General features: G+C 41.5%; 1 non-coding gene and 1 pseudogene across 1 annotated transcript; one reads left to right on the top strand and one right to left on the bottom strand.

Annotated features, from left to right (window-relative positions):
• LOC129065688 (V-type proton ATPase subunit d 2-like) overlaps window positions 1-27,993 on the bottom strand; it is a 97,858-nt pseudogene that overhangs the window by 15,592 nt on the left and 54,273 nt on the right.
• LOC129066121 (U6 spliceosomal RNA) lies at window positions 1,393-1,495 on the top strand. Its single transcript, XR_008528655.1, has one exon. It is a non-coding gene; the product is annotated as a U6 spliceosomal RNA (small nuclear RNA).

Genomic DNA, 27,993 nt, shown 5'->3' with positions numbered 1-27,993 from the left:
ATTCCTCTCTATATATTATTGCCATTTAATTAAACTTTTAATTGTTCTTAAAGGGATATCACAGACAGCACCAACCCATCATACATAGATACAAGACTGAGAGACAACAACATAAAAAATGACAACTGTGTAAAGTAGACAATGAAATTGTATGTCATTTCGATGGAGCTGTCTATCACTCTCTCGTCCCCAACTTCTTGCCTTTTTGTCCCATAGAAACCCAGTGAGAAGGAATCCATCCCTTGAAGCCACATTATTGTAAGAGTACAGCCAGGGGAGGGAAGGAGCTGCACTGGAGAATTTATGATAATGCAGAAAGAATTGCTGGCTTGGGAAAAGTGGAAGATTTTACATCTTACCTGGAATTATTTTAATAATTCTACTTTGAAAGAGGAGCTATTTCTCCAGACATTTAAAAAAAAAAAGTAACAAAAGACCATCTGCAATTCTACTCAAGACAGAGCTGCAGATGTCAGAGAAAAAAGTATAAAGGAAGTTAGATTTGCTCTTCTACAAGTTCAAGTGCCATTAAAGACCTTTTTAATTTCCTTTATATCTTCCTTGTACGTTCAAAGGGATAGTTTAAGTTTCACTTTGTGCTTAGACATAGCATGCTCTGTGCATGGCAGGAGTCAAATTTTTATTCATTCTTTTGCTCTCCTTGAGAATGTACCCTGTTTTCAGGCCTAATTGACCCTTGGGGACTTCCTGCTTGGGCATAACAAGCCAGTGTTCGGGAGGTGGGTTTTTTGAGAGCCCTGGGGCACTGTGGTGGGTAGGGCAGGGTAGTGAGGTGAAGTGATTTGGGAAGGATTTGTATGTTTTTGAACTTCTACCAGGACGTCTTGACAGTCCCTAGATTTTTCCCTGAAAGAGTATATGGTTTGTCTCAGCGATGTGCTGGTAAACATTTACAACCAGTTCTCTGAGGATAAGATCCCTGATTTATAGCATTTGCTGATTTTTACGGTGTAAATACTTGCACCATAGCTGATTTCAATGAATTCGTCAAGACGAGACGCATGCAATTGGCTCCTCCAGCACTCCACTAGTTTACCTCCTCTGTTCCATGGGATCAAGCCCAAGGGCCTGTGGCTCTCCAGTAGGGTTGCTCAGCCCCACTAGAAGTGCCCCAAAAGTGCAGCTCTCTTCTCCACTGCCAGTCTAACCTCCATTGTTTGAACAGGCTTACTGTGTGACCTCTTTCACCTGATTGTTTAACAATTTTAACATTTTGCTGTGATATCTCCCTTCCTGTATTTTATCATTTTCACTTTATTGATTTTATTTCTTTACATCGCTTGCTTCAGATGGGAACATTGAACTTGGGATCGCCCCTTCCCTAGAAGAGGTAGAGAGCTCATGCCATGGTCGCCAATAAGCGGTCCTCTTGCGCTCACTTCGGCAATGCAAGTATTAAAATTGGACCGGGTCAGAGATTACCATGCCCCTGCACAAGGATGACAGGCAAATTCATGAAGCATCCCACCGTTTTTCTAGGGACCATCTATCTGTGTGGGGTTCCAGATGACTCAGACAGATGCTTGAGCTGAGGGTGGCGTTTTTCTCTGAGTTAAATTTTGTCACTGCTGCCACCGTCATCAGTCTTCTCAGAAATTACTGAAATGACTTGGGTAGAATATGCGCTGAAAGTCAAACTCTGATTTCACGACTCGCTCGCTTCCTGTGTGAACATCTGCATATCACGTTAGCCTCTCAGGAACTTAAAGAGTTTCCCTAAATTGATCCTCGAGCAGCAAAACATGGCTCACTCCTGATTTGCATGGGCAACATATAATGAACTGAAAATTTTATCAATTGGATCTGTCCCTTGTCCCCAACCAGGACTCTGTATTAAAGAGAACCTACGGGCCTCCGGGGATAGGGATTGACCATTGCTTCCATCTTGAGTTGACTTGTATTCCCTCAGGAAATGCAAATCCCAAGCTCATCAGAAACCGCTTAACTGTTACAGGAAGGGTGCAGAGGGAAGTGCATGTTTCCCTGCCCACCTACATCTGGTAACCTTGCATTTCATGCCCTTTCTCTGTACAAGCAGGTCTGGACCTGTGCTCTCTCCTTGATGGACAGAGCCATCTCCCTCACCATCCATGTCATCTTCTTTGTGTTAAACTCCATTTATCCCCAACCCCTGAGTGTTTATTTATTTGCAATAAATTTAAAAATTAAAGAGAGAGAAAAATAAAAGAGGTCCTCTATTCATTTGAAACAGTTGTGGGATCAAAAACAACACATTTGTTTAACTTTTTCTACAAAAGTAAAACACATTTTTGCAGACTATTAGGAAATATAGTTAGCAAAAGAGGAAAAAATAAGCACAATGAAATAAAAGTCACCCATAGTTCTAGCAACCACATATAACCACTATGAATAACTGGCATATATCTTTCTACACGTACATATTTTGTGTTCACAAAATAAGTTTATACTGTTGATTCAGCTTGGTAAGCCTCTCTATGTCAATAAACACAGTTTAACTGACTCACTTTTAATAGTTGCAGTGTGAGTATTCCATTATATTGATATATACCTTATTTAACCTATCCCTTAAGGTTGGCATATAGGTTGTTTCTTATATTTTGCATCCTTGTACATACATTTCTATATATTTGCCTGATTATTCTTTTGGCTAAATTTCTGAAAGTATAACTACTTGATCAAAGAGTTCCCAGATGTTTTTAGATTTTTGATTGGGTTGCCAAATTGAGGGGTTGGGGAAGTGTGATTAGCTACATCTGAAAGGAGTTGAACTGAAATGACAAAAATGCTATTATAGAGAGTGGAAACAGTGAAATAATTTTCATTTGTACTTAAAATTATAGCTGAAGGGAGGAGGGGAAAAGGAGACATGACCTTAACCCAGAAACGCATTTCCCTGAAAGGTGGAAGGAAGCGGAAACCTGGAAAGGTGAGGTATTGGACTTACTGTCAGAGACCTTGGAGGTCTGAGCTTGGAGACTAAGCTCAGCTGCCTCCTGCAAGATAAATGCTAGATCTTCTGTTCAGATTGGAAATGGGCAACTGCATTAGCTCCTCCTGCAACTCCACTTTGTTGAGAACCCCTATCTTAGTGGCTCGGAATAACAAATGCTGGTTTTTCACTCTTGGTCTGCAGGTCAGCAGCAGTGTCTCCTTTTCAGGTGAATATGGGCTTTCAGGATGCAGGTCTCTCCTGCACGTCTTCTTCCAGGACCCACACTGGTAGACTACAGTCTTGTGATGTAATGGGGTAACCTGCAAAGCTCCTGAAGCTGGTGCTCAAACTGTCACATGGGTGTCTTTGTCCACATCTCATTGGCCAAAGTGACTCACATGGTGCAGCCCCCTACCTGAAAAAGAAGGAAGTAGACTTTACCTCCCAGGAGAGTAGAGCAGGGAGGGGAATATTTGCTGAACAATATTAAATCACAGCAACTCTTCAAGGTACTGTAGATTTAATGATGGTGTTTCATGAGCTAGTTTCTCCTAAAAGTGCTCCTGAGCTGAGAAAGAAAAGAGTGGACAACAACAAAATCAGCAGCTTGCTGTATAACTCCCTGGAGGAAATCCTTCACACAAGCTCTAAGTATATGATGGAGAAAGTGGGTTGAAAGTGTTGCCCTAGGGCAGAGTGGATCCTGGTTTTTAGGGGCTTCTAGCATATATATATATATATATATGATTTGGGGGTCCTCCTTTAAGGAAAAATGCAAAATTACAAATATAAAATTAGATTAAAAAATGTTTATTTAAAATGAGAAAATCCATGGACGAAGCCAAGGTGGTGAAGGTGCAAGGGGGGGAGGTAGGGGGGGACAGGAGAGAGTGGTGGCAGGTAAATGGAGGCAAATGTATTGGAACAATTAAAAAATAAAATAAAATAAAATAAACCACAAGTTACAAGTTTAGAAAAAAATTGATAATTACCAAACATATCCCAAATCCAGAAAAGTAAGATATTTTAATTAACTACCTGACACACCTCTATAATATGTTTTTTACATTTTTTTGCTGCAAATAATTGGGTGGTCTCTTTATTTGAGAGTTTTATAATATCATTCTCTATAGAGAGAATAAATAGGTTTAGTCATTCCTTTAGCATGGTAACTTCTGACTCCATGTACTTCAAACCTGGTTCCCCTACAACCCTTTCACATCTGGCGCCAGGCACCCTGGGCCGTGCTCATAGTATGATACTCCCACTGGCCTTGTACCTTCATATTGGATGAGTTAGCACGTTGGTTAGGAAGACCATTCCAGGTAACAATCCAAAGGTCCATCAGCTGATGAACGGAGAACAAAATGGAATATTTCAGCCATAAAAGGGAATCAAGTACCAATTCATGCTACAACAGGTTGAACCTTAAAAACGTATTAAGTGAAAAAAGCCAACACAAAAGGCACACATATGATTCCATTTATATAAAATATCCAGAATAAGCAAATTCATAAAGACAAAAAATAGATTATGAGAGGATTACAAGATTAGAAACTGGCTTGTCTCCATGGGGGGTAATAAGGGAGAGAATGAGGTTTCTTTTGGGGGATGACAAAAATATTCTAGAATTAGATAGCTGTGATAGTCAAACAACCTTGTGCATATACAAAAATCACTGAATTGTAAGCTTTAAAAGGGTCGATTTTATGGTATATGAGTTATATATCAATTCTTTAAAAAGGCCATTCTTGAAAGCCATTCCTATATACAAACATTAGAATAACTGTACCAGAAGTGCCTGCAAAGTAATAAATTGACATATTACACTGAACTCAGACTTAATGTATCTTTAATTTTGTATGCTTTGAGCCAGATCTCAAAATGCCCCCCCTTTTTTCAAAACGCCCTTGAATGTCATTTGATACGACAAGGGGAGCACACTGTCAGGGTCCCGGCAGGGGACTCTCTGTGGCTGAGGGCTCTGACGTTTAAGCACCGTGGTTAATCCCTCCCGCCCGGTCACCCCCCTCCACCTTCCCACCCTCACCCCTGTGTAGACCACATACATTAAATTTTAGAAAATGTTCAGTGGTCCTGAATCTTTTTATCCAGCTTCTTGAAAATAAAACAATGATTTCTTAACTATTAAATCCCATGTAACTTGTATCTCAATAGACAGAGACACATCCGCTAAAAAGAGAGAGAACTTTAAAAGTTTTCTGTTTTATCTTTCTGAACTTTGCAATTCTTTCCCATGAAACAGAGTCTAGCCTCTGATTGAAATCTCTTTCAGAGATTTCTCTCTCTGCCCCTGTGCAGAGGATCAAAGCCCAATTTCATATCACCACCAAGACCTAAGGAGAATTCTGGAGCCCTTCAGATACTCTCTGTACTAATGACTCAGCCCCTCCAGCTGACCCTCCCTCTCGTGGAATCCCTCCTTCCCAGCTGTAGCCCGGTCAGGTTTTGTGCCTGGCTGGCTCCTCTCCTGCTCAGTTGGATTGGGCGCAGGGGTCCATAAATTCTCCAGCTTCCTGGAACTAAAGTGCTTCTCAGCCCTTGTGGAGGCAGCTCTGCCAGGCCAGGGGCTTGAAATTGGCTCCTCTGGGGATTATATAATGCCAAACTCCAAAAACCAAGCAGAGATCCTTTTTTCTGACATTGAGTAACCCATTTCCCAACAACTTAAGAATATTCTTTTGGAGGCAAACGTCTAACTTCCCACTCAGATATTAAGAAGAAATCAATGTGAAGGAATAAATTGTCCCTGCTCCCCAAGCAGACTGTCAGGTCCTCTTCTTATCTCACTGTCACAAAGATGAATGATTAAACACTAATCCCAATGACCAATACAGGGTTGGCTTCTGAGGTATCTGGATGGTTGGGTGAGAATGGAGACTTTCATTTCAAAAAGAAATTCCTGGAAGTAGTTGTGCTTAAAAACTAGATTAAGAGTTTGACCCTGGCTGGTGTGGCTCAGTGGATTGTGCTACAGCCTGCTAAACCAGAGCTGCTGGTTCAATTCCCAGTCAGGGCACAAGCTTGGGTTGGGGGCCAGGTCCCAAGTTGAGGGCGTGCAAGAGGCAATAGTCAATGTATCTCTCAGACATCGATGTTTTTCTCCCTCTTTTTTCTTCCTCCCTTCCCATCTCTCTAAAAATAAATAAATAAAATATTTTTTTAAGGAAAGAGTTTGGTCATAAATAACTTAAACAATGAAAGTTGAGGAAGTTGAATTGAATACCTGTAGTCCAGACTCATCTGAGAGGTGGGAGCAGACTATGGGAATGTACACCTGGATGCTCCATAAACCTGCAGCAGAAAGGGGTCCAGGGCAACAGACAGGGTGTAGATACCACAGCAACAGCAGCTGGGCCGCAATAATAGGATGTTTGCCTCCAGGCTCCATCAGGTCAGAGACAGGGCAGCAGGTAGTCCGCATGACCATAGGAGGGAATGAGTACCACCAACATCTAACAGACCAACCAGCAAGGTGCGCTGCCAGGTGATACTGCCTGTCCTTCCTCTTGCTGAAAGCAGGCCAACATGCAAGTTACATGGGCAACTCTTGCCTCTTTCCCAGGCCGACCACGTGGCAGATGTGACAGAGAATCTAACAGGGAATCTCTCAACCACAAAAATAAGCCCATAGGCAAGACACATAGAGTGTTTAAGAAAATCAACCTCTACAAATGGAGACAATGAACAAAAGAAATGGAAGAACTTATACGTGATAAAACAAAGTTAGTGAAACAATCTAAACAGCACTTAAAGACTAGAACCCAGTATCCTCATTCTCAGGCCACCAGTCTTTCCCCTTCTTCACATTGCAATCCATTCCTAAATTGGGGACTCCTTATGCAGTAGAAACATTTTAGAGATATTTCTTTATTTTCTCAAATAAAAGCTATTTTGGAAAAAACTTGCATGGGTGAGGAAAGTCCAAACAAACAGATACCTACTTCATTCACTTCCTCATTTTCTATTTTGAAGATGGGGTTCACCATTCATGCTAAAATGTCTACATTTCCACTCTACACACAGACAAGGACACCCTAGTCTCCTTCTAAAATGATTGCAACACCGAACTCTTTTTCCTGTCTTCAGGATCTGCACCCCACCCTTCTGTCTGTTCTCTGAACTTTTACATTGATTGAACTATCTAAAATGCAAAATCCGATTATATCACTCTGACTGCTCCAACGCCTTTCAACATATTTTCTTAGCTCTTTGTATGAAGTTCACGTTTCCTAAAGTGACCTATAAGACTCTACAGGATCTGGTTCCTGCTTTTTTTGTCCATTTTATCTCTCAACACGCCCCAATCACCACTCCCCATCCCCTTTGTTCTATGACTCATCCATGGTAAAATTCTTTCCTCTCTTTCTCTGTTCTCCAAGCTACTCTTGTATTCTGCTAGAAAGAGTTTCTTTTCTTTTCTTTTCTTGTCCTTTCTTTTCTTTCCTTTTCTTTTCTTTTCCTCTCTTTTCCTCTCTTTTCCTTTCTTTTCTTTTCTTTTCTTTTCTTTTCTTTTCTTTTCTTTTCTTTTCACAAGGCCAACTCCCACTTATCCTTCAGCTCTGCGAAGCCTTCCTGGGGCTCCAGAGTCAGCAGTGCCTCTTCTGTGCTTCCATGACACTATGTGCCTCACTCTGCATTTGTCTCTCTGGACCATGTGTGTTCTTGTCTGTATCTCCTCTGTAATATAAGCCCCAGAGTGCCCAGACTTTTTCGTTCTTTGTTTTATTCACAGGTGAAAAAAGCAAACACAATGACAACCTTCCGAATAGATGAGGTGCCTGGCGCCTTTCCCCGTGGTTTTTGGTACACCGTGATAAGATTTGGAGCCCAAGAGAAACATGGCCATTTTCTTTCACAGAGTGGATTTGTAAACTGTTGACAGACCTACCTTGATTTATAGATCATCTATTCATTCAATAAATTCATTCAACAAATACTATGAAGGCTAGGAATATTCCATCTACAATAAAAGAATAGACACAAAGGCTGTAGTATTTAATTTTATAGGAAATTACATGCCATCAGCCACCTGTTTTCCACCAACCCTCCCCAAGACCAGCTTGCCATTCTGCTGGCACCTGCCAACGGCTCAGTCCTGCTGGCGTAGGGTGCCATGTTTCATATCCATGCTCCTTTTTTCATTTAAACTTTTTATTAGTGATTTCAAACATATAAAAAAGTGGAAAGAATAGAATAATGAACCTCAGTATACCTAACACATCAACACATGGCCAAGTCATCACATTTATACTTCCCACACACTTTTCCACTGCCCCTAGGATTATTTTAAAGCAAAACCAAACATCACTCATTTCATCCATAAATCCTTTCTTAAGGCAGAGGGTTTTGTGTGGACTTAGAGAAAAAAATAAGTAAGAGACATTGGAAAAGAAGCAGTGTGGCATCCTAAATGAGAATGAAAGTACAAGGTAAGACTTGGTCTGGAAATAAACATTGTAAATAGAGAATCTGGATGGAAAGGAGGTTGAACAGATCGGCTGGAAATGATCATGACAAGTCCAATCCCAGCTTCATGGCCTGGGTTGCTGAAGAGAAGGTTTAGTTCGATATTTACACAAGGTTTTAGGTGTGACATGAGTCAAGCAGTGTTCAGGTGAGAATTGCCTGGGTGTGGGGAGCAGTGGGTCCTGGGGACCCAAGGCTAAAAATGAGTAGAAGGCGGAAGAGCATAAAGGGGTCTGTTATTATAATTCAGCATGACAAGGCCCAGACCACCTGGTGATGGTAGAAGTGGAGAGGAGGGAGGAGCTAGGATGCATTTTAAAGACTGAAAGAACAGAATTCATTGTCTGGCTCAGTTGAGTAAAACAGCAAGAGGTAGCTATGGGGCTCCAAGTCTGGGCAGCTTGGAGACCGAAAGTGTCATTCACATCAAAGAAAATGGGAGGGAGAATGATCTTTGGGAGATCATAAATTTTACTTTAGATTTCATAATTCAATATCCAAATAGAAGTGTTTAGTAGTCTGGAAGAGAGGCAAGATTGGAACTTGGTGAAAGTGATATACAAGGTTTCCATTTATCCACCTAAAATTAATAGTTGAGGTCAGACATCTTTATTAGTTTTATGCATGGAGAAGGGACAGGGCAAGAGGGAGAGAGGACGGGAAAAGGAGGGGAGAAGGAAAAAGGGGAGGAAGGAGAGAACAGGTCAGGCGGGGGAAGGAAAAGAGAGAAAAGCAGAAAGAAAAAGGAGAGCAGGGGAAAGGAGGAGGAAGAAGGAGCAAGTCAGGAAGAAGAAGAATCATGGCTAAGATAGGAAAAAAAGGTGCAAGTACCGGGAGAGTAAAATCACCTCAGAAGTCAAAGATGAGCGCCTCTGTAAAGAGAGAGGTTTTGGTCATTAGTGAGACGGGTGGTTGGAAAAGCCCGCTGAATATGCATGATGTCATGTACTGTACATTCACAGCACACACAAGGCCACATTCAATCTGCTGACCTTGAGGGCAGAGCACAAGGCTCATTTGTTTCCTCCCAGCCCTTGCCTCTCAAGAGAAGGAGAAGTCTGTACTGGGAGAGTTTTAATTCTTGAATCAAGCTAGTTGTTAGCCGTGTTGCGAAACAGGCTAGTTTTCAAAAACCAAAAAAAAAAAAAAAATTCATTTCTGCTTATAGTCACTGTAGTAAGTAGATGGTAATAAGCTTAGGAGAAAAAATGGGCCCCCAATTTGCTGTCAGGAATTAAGTGACAACACCCGGACTTGCCAGTGAAGAAGAACCAACCTGGCTTAACAGGAATGAGTTATGCCCCACCAGTGCTGGGATTCAGACAGGGATGCCTTGTGTAATTCCTCCTTCAGTGACTTCAGGAAATATAAATCTAATGTCTAATCACGTAAAACAAGCTGAAATCCTGTAAATCATATAAATTGTGGGAAATTTTATCATGGTGTGGAGTAGGTGGCATTACAAATACAAACAGGAGGAAGATAGTCATAAAGAAAAAAAAAAAGAGTCATAAAAATCGAATGCCTGTGTGTTACCGGAACCATGTGGAGAAAGGGTAGATGGGCTCTGGAAAACTGGTAGTGACAATATAGAGAGAAATGGACCTCTATAAGGGAGCGGGGTAGTTCACCAGATTATTTTGTTCACTTAAATTTTGTTTTAGAAATATCCAGTTTCCTTTTTTCCTTATTTTATGTGTACCAAGATTTATTTTTTCTATTTTTTTAAAGCTCTGCTCACTTAGAGATAATCTGTATTTTACTTACCAAGAATTATTCTTTATTTTTAAAACATTTAATGATAGAATTTTCAAACGTAGAAGTAGAAAGAACAGTATTATGAACTCACATGTACTTATTACCTAGTTTATCAGCAGTTTTTAAAAATCGATTCCCCTTCCTTTTTCCTTCCCTTCCAATGGAGTATTTTAAAGCAAATCCCAGACATCATATTAACTCACCTGAAAATACCTCAATATGCATTTACCTTTTACTACTAAGAACTTTAAAAATGCAATTATGCCATTATGCCAATAACACAACTTAAAATAATTCCTTTATATTATTGAACTACATACTCAAATTTCCCTGATTATCTCAAAGATGTATTTTATACTAAATCTGTTCAAATCAGGATCCAAACAAGGTTCATACATTGGATTTGGTTATTATGTCTCTCAAGTGGCTTTTATTCTCTAAAAATCCATCCATCTTTTGTTATGCCCTTATTTCTTGGAGAAACTAGATCATTTGACTTATAAAATATTTCATTCGGGATTTGGTTTATTGCATCTTAGTGGCCTTGTTTAAAATGTTCTTTTCTCTCCCTCTTATTTTCTATAAAATGATAGCTAAATCTACTAACTTGATAAGATTTAAGTTTAATTTTTTCAAGCAAGAATACTTCCTAAGGTATGTTGGGCGTTTTCTATTGTAGGACATGATTGCATAGTTCAGTTGTTATAATAATAACAAGATAGATCAGTAAATTCCAATGATAGTGGTCTAACAGTTATGTTACAAAGTTCTTCATTGACTTTTAACCTAATTGTTTCATCAAACACTGGCAATTGTTGCCTAGATTCATTATTTCAATAGGTGTTGCAAAGTGATGGTTTTTAAAATTCTATTATTCCTTCTGCAGTTACTGGTTGGAATTATTCTATAAAGAACTTTTCCTCATCAACAACTTGGTTATCCTGAAACACAGTATGTACAGGAAAGGCAGGGCAAATTCTTGATATTTTCCTTTCCAATAAATTTTTAGAAATGAGCTGGTGCCTTGAGCAATCTCCAAAGATAATTAGTGAAATGTTTTAAAAGAATTAACAAGTGCATGAATTTTGGGATATCTGACATGCTCTGATTCTTTTTTGTGCTCAAATGTCCTCATCCTTGGTCAGCAGGAGCCTTAAAGGTAGCTTTTGTGTCATTGTGATGTGACCCCATTTGTTTGAAAAGGATTCCTTATTTCTTCTTTGACATAAAACAATGTCCTAGACTTACTTTTTAATTTCCTGCCCTAGACTTGGAATCAGGCATTTTTCCAGAAAGTTCCAGTGTCTCTGAGTGGGGAATGTAATTAGATACTACAATTCAAATGTTTGCTATACTTACTACTACTGGACTGTCATTATGCCTAGGCCTTTTAAAGGGGCAGAGTAATGAAATAAGTATTTTTTTTTATTTATTTTAAGAGAAAAAATGAGTTCTGTACAAAAATAATATAAATGAAGCCATGTCAAAATGGAGTTGGAGCTTCCATTCCAAAGGAACTGCCTTGCATGCCTTACTCTGTAAACCTTTAGGATGTTAAAACTGGGAAAAATAACTCTTGGACTGGGCCTAAAGCAGCAATGTACTCCAGACAACTGTTTGCAAAGCAGACAGGAAAGCGGACATTATGTCCAAAAACTGAAAATTAAAGACATTCTTTAGAATTAGCAATACTATGTTAGCTTATCTGCACCTATGGAAATTTTTTCTATTTACTTAATTGTCCCCCTTTCCTTTCTCATAAATATTACTTCCCTTCACCTCCTAATTGGAACACTATTTGGGTTTCTGCCTGAATCAGTCCTTCCCAAATAGCTATTCATTTAGATCTCAGATAAATGCTTGTTGTCTCTCACTTTGGCCTTTTATTTTTAGGGTAATAGTTCATATTGATATTTCCCATTCATATGGGATCATGGGATTTTTTTACTTAGCTTCTTTGATTTTATTCCCTAATTTCAGTAACCTTACTAATATCAGCAATACTATACTTCAGTATCTATTATTTTTGAAGCAGTAGCCAAAGGTTCACTAGATATTTAAGAAAATCTGAACTGTGAAAGCAGAAATAATAAAGGGAATAAAAGAAAACCTCAGTGCAGAAAGGAACTATATCTTCAGAAGCATAAGAGACATTGCTTCCATATAATTGGTGCAAAGAGATCTTCACCTACACTCTGTAATGTTGTGTAGTTATTAAACTACAGCTAATAAGTAAATACATTATCATCATAGAAATCAAGTCAGTTAGCAAAGGAAAAACAAGATACAAATACAAAACCAAATAAATGAAGTTAAAATTCTGTAGTTACGTTGGAAATACCAATAGGAACTCAGTCTTTCTCATTTTCAAAGATATATTTTTCACTGTTTATTCTGAAAAATTCACAAAACAAAGACAATTCAGTAGCAAATAATACCCCTGATGTCCACATGGTAGTCTCTAAATATTTTTTCTTAATTAAAAGAAACTAATGATTCTTGAAAAAATATCACAAGGATGCATTGATATAAGAATGATCCAAATTGGTAGAGAATTTGTATGAGTTTATTTGAACCAAAAAGACAACGGTTTGAGAAACTGCTCTGGAAAATGGCAGTTTTGCAGCTCATTTTGTACATTAGAATCAAAGGAGTAGAAGCAATGGGGGGGCCCATTACATGAAATCCATTGGTGGTAGATTAGGGGGCAGGAGAAAGCAAAGTGGGGAAATCTCTGGGACTGGATAAAAAGTTAAACAGGGAGACACATACTTCTTTTACGTTGGTGGGTACAGGATAGTTAATAATTAATATTCACAGCACATGGAGTAGTATGTGGGGAACAAGAAAACAATGAGGGGTTCTGTGCTCTGTGCTCTGGTGCAGTGGGTGTGCTCTGAGGGGTTTGGAAAAGACTGACATTCAAAAGGTATGTTATCTTGGCTGCAAAAAGACGATATACAGTATCACCTAAGGTAAGGATTGACCTTTGTCAAGGAACCTACAGGCCTTGGACGTGACTACCCATTTTGACCTACTTTTACTTAGAGATTTTTATATCCAGACCTTTCTACATGGTTCCTTTTGGTCTCTGGGATTGTAACGCCCACCAAGCAGGCTTACCCTGAGCCTGTTAGGTTTAGTATGTGGCCTCTTTTTCATCCACAGATGCATTAGGCCAAATCTAGAATGTGGGAAATTCTATGAAAACTTATGACCTAATGTCATCTACAAATAAATGTCATAAAAAAATGAGTGTGTTATGTGTAGATCCTGTTTATATTCTGTGGTATAATAAAAAATATACTATTTGGTGATTGTTCATGGTTACTGACACAGAGTTCCTAAAACTGTTGGAATTTCCTGGATGTTTGTGTCTTTTGTCTTTCCTAAGGGAATGCTTTAGAGCACAACAGAGTTCATGCTATTGAGGTGACTTAAGAGTGGGGGCCCCTAGGTAGCCCTAGGATGGGGATGGTCTCCAGAAAGACCTAGTGATGAGAGGGTTGGAATTTTCAGCCACACCCACTGAGTACTGGGAAAGGGAAAGTGGGAGGGGCAGTCGGGCTACAGATTAAGTTCTATGAAAACTTTTGAACTACAAAAACTGATAAGCTTCCAGATTGGTGAAAGCATCCATATGCCAGGAAGGTGTTCCACTGGGACAGAAGCTCCTGCTCTCAGGACCCATCTGGACCTCACCCTACATATCTCTGCATTTGGCTGGTCGTTGTCTGTATCCCTTACAATAAACCAGTAAACAAAACTAAACATTTCTCTGAGTTCTATTAGCCACTCTAGCAAATTAATCTAACCTGAAGGGGGAGTTGTAGAAACCTCCAACCTAGAGCCAGTCAGTCAGGTGCGCAGGTAACAACCTGGACTTGCAATTGGCATCGGAATTGGGGCAGCCTTGTGGGACCAAGCCCTTACCCTGTGGGATCTGATGCTGTCTCCAGGTAGATAGCATCAGACTGAGTTACATGTTTAGGACACCCATCCGGTGTCTGCTGAGAAGTGGAGAATTGCTCGGTAATGTTTGAAAAATGCACACATATTTGAGACCTCCACTCAAACCAAAAGACATATTTAGACAACTGGAGAAAGTGGAACACTGGGTATTATGTGATATTAAAAATTACTAATTTTATTGCATATGATAGTCATATTGCGATGCTCTTAAAAAACTCCTTACTTGCTAGCAATATATTCTGAAGTGTTTACAGCAGAAATGATAGGATATTTGGGATTTGCTTCAATATAATCTTGGGGGGAAAATGGAGGAGACATAAGTAAAACAAATTTGGCAAAATATTGATAAATATTGAAGGTAGGTGGTGCAAATTCATTATACTATCCTGTCTGTTTTTTGTATGTTTGAAAATGTCCTTAGTAAGAAATGTTTTTTTAAAAGACTTTATCTAGAAATACTAAAGACCTAAATAAATGGAAAAATATAGGAAACTAAAAAATTTTTAAAAAAATTTTAAAAGCAATTAATTAATTAATGGAGCACAAGAAAGCAAGAAAGATTCCAGCTCAAATCCCATGACCCAGCTCCAGCAAGCGGCAGGATGTGCCTGAAATTCCCCTAGTCCCGGGCTTCAGGGCCTGGACATGACTCCAGATGTCTCTTGACCTCAGGCCCCTCTTGCGCAGGGCTGCAGTTTGTGCTGGGCCCTTTGTGAGCAGGCTGCACAGGCAGCCTCATAATTCACAGAGGCCTTTGGATACCCATGAATAGTTGGTCACATTCTCCACATTTTCATGCAGATGACACTGCATAGGGTGGAGACTGGAGGCTGGGGCAGTTGATTAGGAAATCACAAGGGCAGCTCAGGAAAAAAAAAAAATCTCCCTAAGGGACCCACAGGAAACCAGCATAAACTACATCCCTTTGGGTCTGTTCCTGCCCCATGGTTGTCAGCCTGTCCGGCTGAGGTGGCCCATTCTCCAGCTGTGACTCCCCTACCAGCTGCTGTTTCCCCTCGCTCCCTCTCCTCCCACTCAACATACAGGAGGACTTGATTCCATTTAGAGAACTCCTGGTGTTTCCTGGCGGCCAGTGGTGACTCATTTTTATTCCCTTGAATCTTCTCCATGGCCAGAGCATTGTTTTCCATATCCTTCCACCCCCTAGGAAAGAACAAAAGGCAATATTCAGTCTTCTGGCTGGAGTCTATGCTAGACCATCACACCCCATACATGGGGTGGACCGAGAGTTCTGCCAGCTCCCTTAGACTTCACACAGCATTTTGAGATGAACTCTAACAGTAGGATACATTTGCTTTCCGGTTGAAGTGATGGGTTATATGATTCATCTGTTCCCTAAGATTTCCAGTTATAGTCATGAAGTTTGGCCTCTACCCCTCATGTAAACCCTTGTGTTTATAAGAAGTAACCTAAGTAATTTACCACATCTTTAAAGTTGAACTCATGCTTCCCGTCCCATGAGTTTGTGTACTCAGCAAGATAAAATATTCCCTGTTGCAAATCCACTATGCTCGAAAAGTTGGTATAGTTGAAAGAAGTCTAATAAGGCAGGTTTGAATACATTCTAACTCAAGAATTTTATCTTCTCACTTCTACCCCAAAGTATGGCCAGATTCATGGTACCTTCCCTTGCATCATATTTCACTGTGATTCCAACTGGAACCACACTTACTTCAGCAAAGTTCAACAATGGAAAATATGCCTACGCCATCCGGAAGGAGGTTTGTAGCAGAGGGCAAGTAAGAGTCTAAGAATCCCAGAATGTTAGGGATAGAAAAACATTAACTATCATCCACCGTCTTCTTCACAGGTGAGAAAACTAAAGCCCAAAGGGAGTCATATTTTGCTGAAGGTCAAAAGTGAAACCACGTTCAAAACCTGATTTTCTATGAAAGACAAGTGTCCTCCTCACTGGTCTCTTCTCATCCCTTTCATTTGTCCTTCATACTGCTGTCTGCTACAGCCACCTTCTACGCAGCACACCTTTGATCGCATCTCTCCTGGCTCAGGACTGTTCGATACTTCTTGGCTGTTCCCAGTGATATTCCAGTTATATCTCACCTTGCACTCATGTGTCCTCCCCAGACCACATGGAAAAGAGGCTGCTCCCCAAGCAAGCCCTGTACTTATCTGTCTGTATCTTTTCCCAGGCAGTTTCTTCTGCCTAGAAGATGCTTCCTCTTGGTTTACCAGGCAACATCCTCTTACGTTTTAGAAGCAGTTTAGATGCCACTTCCTCCACAAATCCTTCATTAACTCTCCTAAGTGAAGCCCATTGCCCTCGTCTCGCTACACTGCACGTATATGGTGGACCTCTGCGTTAACAGACACTCCATTCCATCTGCAGTAATATTGCTGTTAACTTTGAACATTCTGCTCCTTCCCACTGGATAGTACATTTCCTTAAGACAATGACCAATTTTCATTTATAGCCCAGCAGAGTTATTTGAGTAAACATGAAAAAATTGTAGTAAGCTGGGTTAAAATCATTATCTTTGGAAATCTAAGAGCATTTAAACATGCAATTTTAAAGAGGTGAAATTAAACATTTTACATGTGTCTAGCTTTGATGTTCTTAGTTGTACAGAAGGATGTTTCTATCTCCTACAATATGCCATGAATAGAAATAGGGAGGATTATTTTTCCTTTGCTTTTTTCTTAGATCATGCTCAGCAAAAAGTCCAACTAAACATATATTTATTGAACACTTAGTAATAATTGCCAGTCATCTCTGTCTGCTATTAAAGAAAGGTACACACGGCTAATAGTTTTAGAAACTACCTTTGATTAGGAATCAGAAGACCTTGGGGCTACTTCAGCATACCAAATTTTTATCAATGTGACCTTGGACAAATAACAATCTTTATTCATCTTCTTCATCTTTAAAAAGGGCTATTCCTAAAAGATGGGTTCTTTTGTAAACATGGACGCCACCCACCTAGCAACCTAGCAAGAAGGGTGTAAACCAGCTTTGCAAACCTGTATGGTGTGAGTTGAAGCAGTGGTTCTCAAAGTGTAGACCCCAGGGCATCAGCACCTGTTGGGATTTTTTTTTCAATATCAGTTCACCTTCGGCATTACTTTGCTTTGGTCTTAGGTTACAGTACGGTCACCAGACAATCATACACTTCGCAAAGTGTTCCCCCCAATATTCCCAGCACCCACCTGGCACTGTACATGGTCATCACAACATTATTGACTATATTCCCTATGCTGTGCTTTATATCTCTGTGACCATTTTCTAACTACCAATTTGTGCCTCTATTGAGAATTTGATAGACATGTGCCTTCTCAGGTCACGCCCTGATCTAGGGAATTGGAAACACTGGTTCCTTGGTCTGGGGAATGTTGGATTGCGGTGCTTTCTCTTCTCCAAGTGGGAGGCGGTGCTAGCCCTGTGCGGGGGCAGCACTGGGGTCGTTCCTCCCCATCTTACCAGCTAGTTGTCCAGGCCCTTTAGAGTGACCTTGTATATTTTTAATATATATTTTATTGATTATGCTATTACAGCTGTCCCTTTTTTTTTCTCCCTTTTATTCTTCTCACCCTGCATCCCTCCTCCCACCAGCATTCCCTCAGTTCATGTCCATGGCTCGTACATATAAGTTCTTTGGCTTCTCCATTTCCTATGTTATTCTTAACCTCCCCCTGTCTAGTTTGTATCTACTATTTATGCTTCTTATTCCCTGAACCTACCCCTCATCTTCCCCCCTCCTGCTCTCACCCCTCTGAGCTCCATTTCTGTGGTTCTGTTCCTGTTCTAATTGTTCACTTAGTTTGTTTTGTTTTTAGGTTCAGTTGTTGATAATTGTGAGTTTGTTGTCATTTTCTGTTCATAGTTTTTGATCTTCTTTTTCTTAGGTAAGTCCCTTTAATATTTCATATAATAAGAGCTCAGTGATGATGAACTCCTTTAACTTGACCTTATCTGGGAAGCATTTTATCTGCCCTTCCATTCTAAATGATAGCTTTGCTGCATAGAGTAATCTTGGATGTAAGTCCTTGCTTTTCATGACTTTGAATACTTCTTTCCAGCCCCTTCTTGCCTGCAAGGTTTCTTTTGAGAAATCAGCTGATAGTCTTATGGGAACTCCTTTGTATGTAAATGTCTCCTTTTCTCTTGTTGTTTTTAAGATTCCCTCCTTATCTTTAATCTTGGGTAATGTAACTATGATGTGCCTTGGTGTGGGCTTCCTTGGGTCCAACTTCTTTGGGACTGTCTGAGCTTCCCGAATCACCTGGAAGTCCATTTCCTTGGACAGATTGGGGAAGTTCTCCTTCTTTATTTTTTCAAATAAGTTATCAGTTTCTTGCTCTTCCTCTTCTCCTTCTGGTATCCCTATGATTCCGATGTGGGAACGTTTAAAGTTCTCCTGGAAGTTCCTAAGCCTCACCTCATTATTTTGAATTCTTGTTTCTTCATTCTGTTCTAGTTGAATGTTTATCTCTTCCTTCTACTCCCAATTGTTGATTTGCCTCTTGGTTTCCTTCCCTTTACTGTTGGTTCCTTGTATATTTTTCTTTATTTCACTTTGTGTAGCCTTTGTTTTTCCCCCCATTTTATGACCATACTCAACCAATTGAGTGAGCATCCAGATTACCACTGTTTTGAACTGTGCATCTGATAGATTGGCTATCTCTTCGTTGCTTCATTCTATTTTTGGAGCTTTGATCTGTTCTTTCATTTGGGCTATATTTCTTTGTCTTGCTGTGCCTGTTACATTGGAAGGGGTAGAGCCTTAGGCATTCGCCAGGGTGAGGCAACCCAGGTTGCTGTATTGTGATGCTGTACATAGGGGAGAGGTCCAAGAGAGAACAATGCCACTTACTTGGCTCTCAGCAGCTTTCATGCACTTCCCCTGCTACCCATGAACAAATTGGGCCCTTCTGGTGCTGATTCCTGGCTGGGTGGGTTTGTGTACATCTAGGACCCTGTGGGTCTCTCAACAAACTTTCCTGTGAGGCTGAGAGTTTCATCTGCTGCTGTATCCCCAACAGGTTTTTACAGCCAAGGGTTTTGAGGCTTCCTTTTTCCGCACTAGACCCCTGGGTTGCATGGTCTGTCTTGCCTCCCAGCCATTCCTCCCAATTTATCCGCATGCAAATGTGGGACCACCTGGTCCTCCATCCCCCGCCTTGCTGCATGTCCTCTTCACCCCAGCTGCCCGTCTCTGCCCCTCCTACCAGTCTGGATGAGTGTTTTTCTTTAATTCCTTGGTTGTTGGACTTCCATACAGTTCAATTTTCTGGCAGTTCTGGTTATTTTTTGTTTTTAAATTTGTTGTTGTCCTTCTTCTGGTTGTATGAGGAGACAAAGTGTATCTACCTATGCCTCCATCTTGGCCAGAAGTAAAAACAAAGAGCTTGTATATTATTGTCAAACAAAGGCAGCACAGGCCAGTAACACCGAGCTTACTTTCTTCACAGAGGTAAGGCTCTGTTCTCAAGTTCAATGAACATAATAGTTACTGGAAGAGAGCCTGGCCCTGAGTGTGTCTGCCTAGGACCAGCCTGTAGCAAATGATTTCTTGACTTCATATAGGAAAGGTTTCACAACATGAGTCCAGGTGACTAGGAGGGTACATTTATTAAAGCTGAGGACAGTAAGACAAAGAAGGGCTTAGCATAGACAAGCAACAGGACAGCCTAGTCAGGACTGCCTTAGCTCACTGGGAACTCAGAGGAGAGGGGGCCTTGGAGACAGGATCAGGGGATGAGCCTGGGACAAGCTGCCAGCTGCCCTCTTTGCCTTAGAGTTTAGCAGACACATGCCTGTGGGGAAGGAAGTGGGAGAAGAGGAAGAGAAAGAAACGATGAGTGCTGCTCCCCAGAGGGAGAGTGAGTTCTGGGTCCTTTGTCTTGAGGCTTTTTATCTCTGTCTTGTAGGCGGGAATCTTAAGGGAGGTCTCAGGGGAAGGTTTCAGCAGAATATTCATCAGTATTCCAGGTGTGCCCTTTCAGAATCATGGTCTCCACTGATTGGTCAGTGACAGGGCAGGTGTGGGGGGTCTTCAATGCAGGGGTCCTGGCATCACCCTCCTGATTTTGCTGCTGTTCTGGGCTTGGAGTAAAACACAGCTGAGGCCTAGATGTTATCTCTAAGGAGGAAAGGCCAGAGGAGGAGAGATTACCCTGGGGGAGAGGTCCTTGTTTTCCCAGTTTTGCCCCCTGCCAGGCACTCAGGGGTCTTCTTCCTCGATGACCACCTGCACCTGGCTGTAAATTGCTTGGCCATTGTGTTCAGCTATCTGTCTCAGTTCCCCTATTCCACTTGCCAAGGAATTTTCCTAGCTTCTCAGTATCTTGTCTCATAATGATTGTGAAAATACTTTGAAAACTGAGAGGGACCATAAAATGTAAATATTGCTAAAGCTGCCATGTATAGAGAGGAGTTGTATAAAGGAGGAAAACAGAATAAATGGAAGAGACTCTTATGACAGATTACATAAACTACTTTTAGCTTCTGAAGACATCATCATTTTGACTGTATTCATAGCTTCCCTCTCTTGAGGTTATTCTGCTGCTCTGTTTATATTTGAAACAAAGATATAACAATAGCTGATGAGAAGACAGTGCAATTTAGAAGGGAGCCCAATACCCCATGAGCAAGTATCAGGCCACTTCTCTTTCGAAGACAGATTAAACCCTCTGTTGCCCCCTTGAGGGCTCAGCTGGAAGGAGCACTGCCTTTGATTCTGAAGCAAACAGGATTTTCTCTCTATTCTCACACTCCCTGCCCCTTGGATAAAGACCAGAATTGTTTGCCTGTCGTAGGGACCCTTACCACCACACACAAGAATCTCAGCCTTGTCCAGTCCTGCCTAAGAGAGATAGATTAGGTCTGTACCAAGTTGATTGGTCTCTAATTTCTTCCCTCCCTCCTCTAACATACAACCAAAGTGGAGAACTGCTTTCCACAGAGAATGGCGTGATGGGGCAGCAAATGACCTTGAATCCAAAAGCCAGAGCTAATATGGCTGTAGGTAAATACCCTCTTCACCTCATGTTCCTTAGGGTATATGAATGTACCTTACGTGTTTGTAAACTGCAAAATATTTACTATACAAGGTGATAGAATCAGATTGCTGTTGGCAAAGCATAGATAGCCAAATGAAATTATCTTGGTAAAGATCTTGTTTTCAAAAGAAGAGAGTTTCTAGACAAAGGAGGAAGGCATGTTTATCTATAGTCGTTAAAGGACAAGGGAACAAATCAAGACATTCACGTCCTCAAACCTGGTAGAGTTGGTGGTTAGCGGTTATCAGGGTCTCATAGGTCTGCTTCTGTATTCCCCCGATTGTGGTGGGTTGCCTAGGTGGAAGCCTGTGAAGAAAATCCAGCCTCACATGGATAAGTAGTTGGAAAGGGACGAGGAGTTTCAGATATGCTTGTAATTATTGGTATGAAGTCAAAGTACCAATAGTAGTATCTTAAAGATTAGTAACAAAATGGAATCTGCAAACATACTGATGAGCTTTTTGTACTCTGTTATATTCAAATCTATTGATCTTCCTTGTGCTTTGAATAGATCTTTTACTCAGGGTTGACTGGGTTATGGAGATCCAATTTTTGACACATTTTATCATATAATATCAAATGTATCAAATTCATTTATGTCACCACCAAATGTATCAGAAAACTTCAAATATAGAAAACTTGTGAAGCTCACTGTGCTAGATCCAAGTTTTCCAAATTTCTAAGTTTCACTTGAAAGCTCCAAATTTATCATTGGCACAAACAACATTAGTTGATATCCTCAAAGGGATTAGCTCACCTTACTTTTGAATAAATATCTGCCAAATGCCTGGAGTATGAGGAATTATAATTTGTTTGCCAGACTTTTTTTTTTAAGTAAAAATAGTGTTCATAAAAGTAGATCTTGTTGACATTATACACATTTTATCTCCAAGACAACCATCCTACTTTGATATGAAGAACTGCTTTTTGTGTACTTGGACTTTGTCTCACTAAATAGTAAAAGGACATGAATTCAAGGGTTGAGATTTAGAAAAATTAGTAATTATACTGCTTGATCAAGGACATTCTTAGGTGATACTGGCATTTTATTTTATTTTTATTACAAATGTGTGATGGTGAAGAATACCACTGTTAGTTTGATGCCAGTATCTTGCTTCATGCTAAGGTGTCAGCAGTTTAAACCAACATTGTTTTTGCACCATTGGTGCAGCTATATCGACCCAGGGTAAAAAAACAAAAAATGTCTTGGTATTAGTCAGAAAAGAGTTGACTTCACTGTCTGCCTGAAAGGGTCTCAATGACTTCCAGGAATCTGAGAACCACACTTTGGGAAGCATTGACGTAGACAGCCTTTCTGCCTTGAAGACTGCGCTGTAATTGCCTCCTCTACCTCTCCTGAGAGAGCCTGAAACAAACCCGAAGAAACAGCTGAAAGAAAACCAGTTCTTATAATGCCATTGACAGCCTTTGGAGGAAAATTTTTATCCTCTTCTGCCACCTTGTGGACAACCTTAAACACTACAGCTGCATAGACGGCAAGTATGTTCCTATGTAAGGCAAAGGAAGAATACGGTTTCCCTGTTGATGTAGCAGTGGCATTAATTTCTTCTAATCCCATTCTACAGTTGACATTCAATATTTAATGTTAGTTTCAGGTGTATAGCCTAAAGGTTAGACATTTATATAACTTAGGAGATGATTCCCCATAAGTCTAGTGCCCACCTGGCACCATACGTAGTTATCACAATATTACTGATTATATTCCCTGTGCTGTACTTGACATCCCATGACTATTTTTTGTACTCCTGCGGCTCAGAGAAGAGGGAGAGAGAGAAAAGGGAAGGAATGCCATGAGTTTGGGGTGGAGGAACGATCCTTGCTTTGCCATCTCCAGGAGACCATTCCTGCGATCTTATTCATAGGTAAGGAATGTAAGTTTGGGCCTGTGTGTAACAAATAATGTATAAGGAGGTGGAAACTCTGTGAGGATGAACTCTTTGTGAGGATAAGCTGAGGAAGAAGGGATTAAATAACAAGAACTAGGGAAAAAAATAGAGTTCTTTGTTACAAGCCTCTAATCCATTTTACTGGATGCGAATCTGTCACAGTCACCTAAGGTCAATAACAGAGGGTAGGGCTAGGAGTCAATCCCAGCTCCTCCCTGAGTCCTCCTGTCTCTGTCTGGTCCCTGCGTAGTCTCTCACTTCATCTCCTGGTTCCAGCCCATGTAGAAATGCTCTAGAAAACCACCTGCCATTCCCTAAATGAGTCATCTTATCACAGGTCTCCAGGGCTGATCTCGAAGACAGGACCACTGCTACATGCTTCCAGGACCCTGCATTTGCTCTGGTTTTACTCTGACTGTCCTTCACTGTATACACCCTTATTGGTCCATCTCCACTAAACAAACTATAAGTGCTGTGAGGGTGGGGACTCTATCTATACCCCTGTTGTATTCTGGGCTCCCAGTCCAATGTCTGCGGGTAGCAGGCAAACAATGAAGCCTTAGAGTGTTCTCAGATTCAGCTTTGTAGACTCTTAGGTCACCGGAGTATACATTCTTCTGAGGAATTCTTTCACGCTTCAAGGCATTGCTGAATACTTCCCATCCTCAATGCCTTTCTTCCTTGATGGACCTATTTCCATCAATACTTGGAACTTCCTCTGTGGCTACAGCCCATTGTTTGTACGGAGTGGCAGCATAATCTAACTGGCTTGCAAGAGATTTAGTTCTTTGTATTTGTGTTTTCCCTACTGGAGATCAAGCTACTTGAAGGCAAATACCACTCTCAGCCCTGTTTCTTCATAGTTTACGTCACACAGAGGTAGCTGTAAACTATATATTAATTTCCTGTTTCCCAGGAGACGAAATCCAGCTTTTCTCTTGGAAACAAAGCTTTTGTGTGACCGGCAGGGGCATGGGTAGGTAAGTTGGACTTGAGTGGTACAATATCAAGTACCACTTCCAGATGTCATCTTCACAAAGAATTTGACCCACAAAGACATTGAAAGTGAATTTTGCTAAATTAATCTACTGAATCACTGACTTTTATATTGTAATAATGTCAAAAATTCACAGGATGGAAAAAAAATTACCCCGGGTGATGTGGAAGCTTGTTGTAGTAGAAAACTCAGATTTTACAGTCAGAAAACGTGAATTTGAATCCCACGACTTTTTTTACTCCTTAAACAAATTACTTAACCTCATCATTGTTGTCAGGCTGGCAGAGAGATCAGGCATAGGTGGAATTACTATTATTTCCTTTTGTAAGCTGTGTACAGACAAAAATATTCTGTAAATAATAAAATATAAAGTTGGACTATACCTAGGATTTAGGGATATATTCAAATAGCATTTATGACTCTATTTGGAGTACTCTTTCAATTACAAAGATGGAAACTGAATTCAAATAGGTTAAGCAAAAGAGGGCCATTAAAATCACAAGTCAGGGCATCCCCATGTGCATCCCAGCTCCAGGCGCCTCTGGAGGCAGAGTTGCAGATGCCCTCAGAGCTCTGGCTCGCTCTCCCCACTGGAGCAGACTCTCCTCTGAGCAAGGGGAAGAGGACTGTCCCAGCCCAGCTGCCTGTCCCAGGAGCTTAGCAAATCAGGAGGGAAAGAGAAAGGAGTCCGTGCAGCCTAGGGAGGAGGAACCAGACCAGAACCCCACGGAAATGGGGAGACCCATTTCCCAAAGTAAAGCTGGATCATTTCAGCAGAGGAAGAGAGAGCATATGCTGTCCAGGCAGAAACAAGAGATGCATACTCCAACTACTCTGAATTAATTGTTTCAGTTCTTCGTTTTCAAGGCATGCCCAGAACATTCTACCTTCTTATCTCCCAAGATCCTGGAGATTACTAACTGATGTCTTTCTAACAAATACATAGTTCATTTGAATTATGGTTACAATGACTAATATAGACTAAACCTACTATGTGCAAGTGCTGTGCTAAATGTTATACGTTGATTATCTCCTTTCATCCTTCCAACTCTCCTGTGAGGAAGCCACCATTATTTCCTTGATTCAGATGAAGACAGAGAGGCACAGAAAAGTTAAGTCAACTGTCCAAGGGGGTGGGGTCAGGAGTCTAACCCAGGGATACCCGTACAAAAGCTTGCCCTCAACCACTACAATATCTTCATGTGACCCTGCGCATATTATACCATCTATAACATATTGCACATATTCCTTTGGTCTCCAGTATCTAGCAGAGTCACCGAGCAGAGCAGATGCTGTGTTAACAGCTAACATAGAGTTGACGTAAGTGGTGGAGACCGACTTTGCCACTGTCCCTTTTATAACTGCAAGATGGAAATGACAGTGCCGCATACCCTGTTAGGTTGCGGGAGGATTAAGTGAAGCAGTATCTGTAAAGCACTTGGGACGGTGCCTGACACACAGCTAAGTTCTCAGTATTAGCACTATCCTCCTCCTTGTCTTCCTCCTCCTCCTCTTCCTCCTCAGGCTAATCAGTGACGCTTGGCCCTGGCTGTCCTGGGGCTGGAGCACCTGGTTAGGACAGGGTGCACTGCCTAAGGTAAAAAACAGGTCTGAGTCTCTACCCAGAAGACTTCAGTTCTGCTTGTACCACTGTTGGCCCCTATCAAATGGGACAGCTAAAGACAGCCTGTGTCAAACATCTGGAAATTTCCATTGTTGCAGAGCTGTCTAGTTTCTTCCAGTTTCCATCTGTGGAAGATCAAATCTCAGCAGAGTATTTTCACAGGGAACATTCCTATGCCTTCCTGGACACACTTGAAGATACAACTCCTAGGTTGCGATAGAAACTGAAGCACATTCCCAAGGCAGAGAATTCAGAGGCCACTGCTAGTGAGTGGGGAGCTCAATTCCGGTCTCATTTCATTTCTGTGGCTTTGCAGCAGATGGGAAGCCAACACTCAGCTCTCCCCGTACCTCTTCTGCTCCATACCCTGGACGTTCAGTCACGGACCGCCCCTTACAGCATTTATATCAGGAGTTGATAATCTTTCAGAAATGCCATTTCAAGTTTTAATTTATTTGTTCCCTTGTGGAAATAAAAGAGCAGGTGACAATGCCCAACTAAAGGGTAGAGAAGCCTAAAATGAGTAGGGCTACCAAAGGGTCTCCTCTCTCTCCCAGATCCTCTGCAGCGTGTGCGGAGAGGAGGCGGCCCAGGCAATGTGCCTCTTGCACCCCTGGGCCTTGAAGGTAGAGCTATACTGAGGGCCTGAAGAAGGGGGGGTGAGAAGGGGGCAGGGTCTGCAGCCCCCAGGGCAAAGAGTGCTGCTGCCTCCCTCAGAGCTTGGTCCTTTGGCTGAGCCTCAGATGTGGATATTGCCAGAGCACTTCTACATAAAGAAAACATACCTGGTATCCCATCTTTTGTAATTAGACCAGCAGAGACTTTTTTTTTCTTTCCAATCTTGAGACTTTTTCTCTGAAATCCTCTTCCTCAAAGGGACAAGCTTTCCCTGCCTGTGTATTACATATATCAAATATCATATACTTTACTGTCTTTGGGAAACATGCCAAGGTTACCTTCTAACCCTTCTTAAATGTTTCTCTGCCTCCTTTCAACACCAGGTACTTGAAGTAGCAAATTCTTGCTGCCTCCTATCTCCTCACAACCCCACCTCACTTCTTTCTTTGCAATCAGAATATTCTTCCAGCACAGCACAAACTACTTTGAAGGAACAGCCTTTTCTGAACTTCCACAGCCCTCACCATCGATTTCTGCGGCATTCGGCATGTTTGACCGCGTGTTTTGAGGTTCCTAGGTTCCCACAGCACTGTGCTTGTTCAAGTCCTCCCTCCCTACGGCTGCACCTCATCCTTTGCAGGCCCTCCCTCCCGGCCTGCCTGCCTGGGAGGGCCGCCCATTTCAGCCCTGGCTCCATTGCTTCATGCATCTCTGTGTCTCCGAAACCACAGCTCTGCTTGTAGAAATCTGGCAAATGAAAACAGTGATAAAGAAGTTCCAGCCCGGGCTGGTATGGCTCTCAGTTGGTTGGAGCATCATCCCATGGACCAAAAAGTCACGGGTGTGATCCCAGGTCAGGACATATACCAGGTTGTGGTTCTGTCCCCAGCGAGGGCAGAGAGAGGCAACTGATCAATGTTTCTCTCCTTCTCTCTCTTTCTACTACCCCCTACCCCCCACCCCCGCCACCCTGTCTAACATCAATAGGCATGTCCTCAGGTGAGGATTAAAAAAAACAAAAGAAGAAGTTCTAAATCCAATCTTATGGGCCCTAGGGAAGTAAGCTCTCTTTCAGAATTGCCCTCCTTGTCCAGAAGCTATGTTTGGCCATGAGAAATGGACTTGTGGTCCTGATGGGTCAGGAAAGGCTGCGGCTTGTGGGACAATCTTCAGACAAGACATCAGGCTCCTGGTGGCACCTGTCATCCTCAAAGCAGGAATCTGCCCACCAATCCTAAAACCAGTGGCCCTTCAGGCTCCTCTAGATTTGCTGCCCTTTTCACCCAGAACTGCACTGTTCTGCTGCCTTTAAGTACGTCTCTTGCTTCCTTGACTCTCCTTTCACCCCTTTATTTTATGGAGTGGAAAGAATAATGGCATCAAGGCCAGGAATTCTGGGGTCTAGCTCTGAATCAACCACCAGCCAGCTGCCTCCAGAGGCCTGCTCGTCACCCTGATAGAAGAGGAGGAGCCATCTCACCACGCAGACGCTTCATCTCCCCTTAGGCACGGCCTCCAGCAGCTCTTGGCCCAAGGAGGATGGAACTCTGTGAATGTTCTCAAGGGAGGAGGGGATCAGAAAGCTGGGGCATCAAAGCTCTGGATGCGCTTAGAAATCAAGAGAGTCTAAGGTTAACCGAAAGAGCTATGGGGT

The sequence above is a fragment of the Pteronotus mesoamericanus genome, unplaced genomic scaffold, assembly GCF_021234165.1.
Source record: "Pteronotus mesoamericanus isolate MK-2021 breed Mesoamerican mustached bat unplaced genomic scaffold, CSHL_Meso_final contig_182, whole genome shotgun sequence".
Classification (NCBI taxonomy): domain Eukaryota; kingdom Metazoa; phylum Chordata; class Mammalia; order Chiroptera; family Mormoopidae; genus Pteronotus; species Pteronotus mesoamericanus.
The sequence above is the reverse complement of the archived record's forward strand: the minus strand, read 5'-3'. Positions and strand labels throughout refer to the sequence as shown.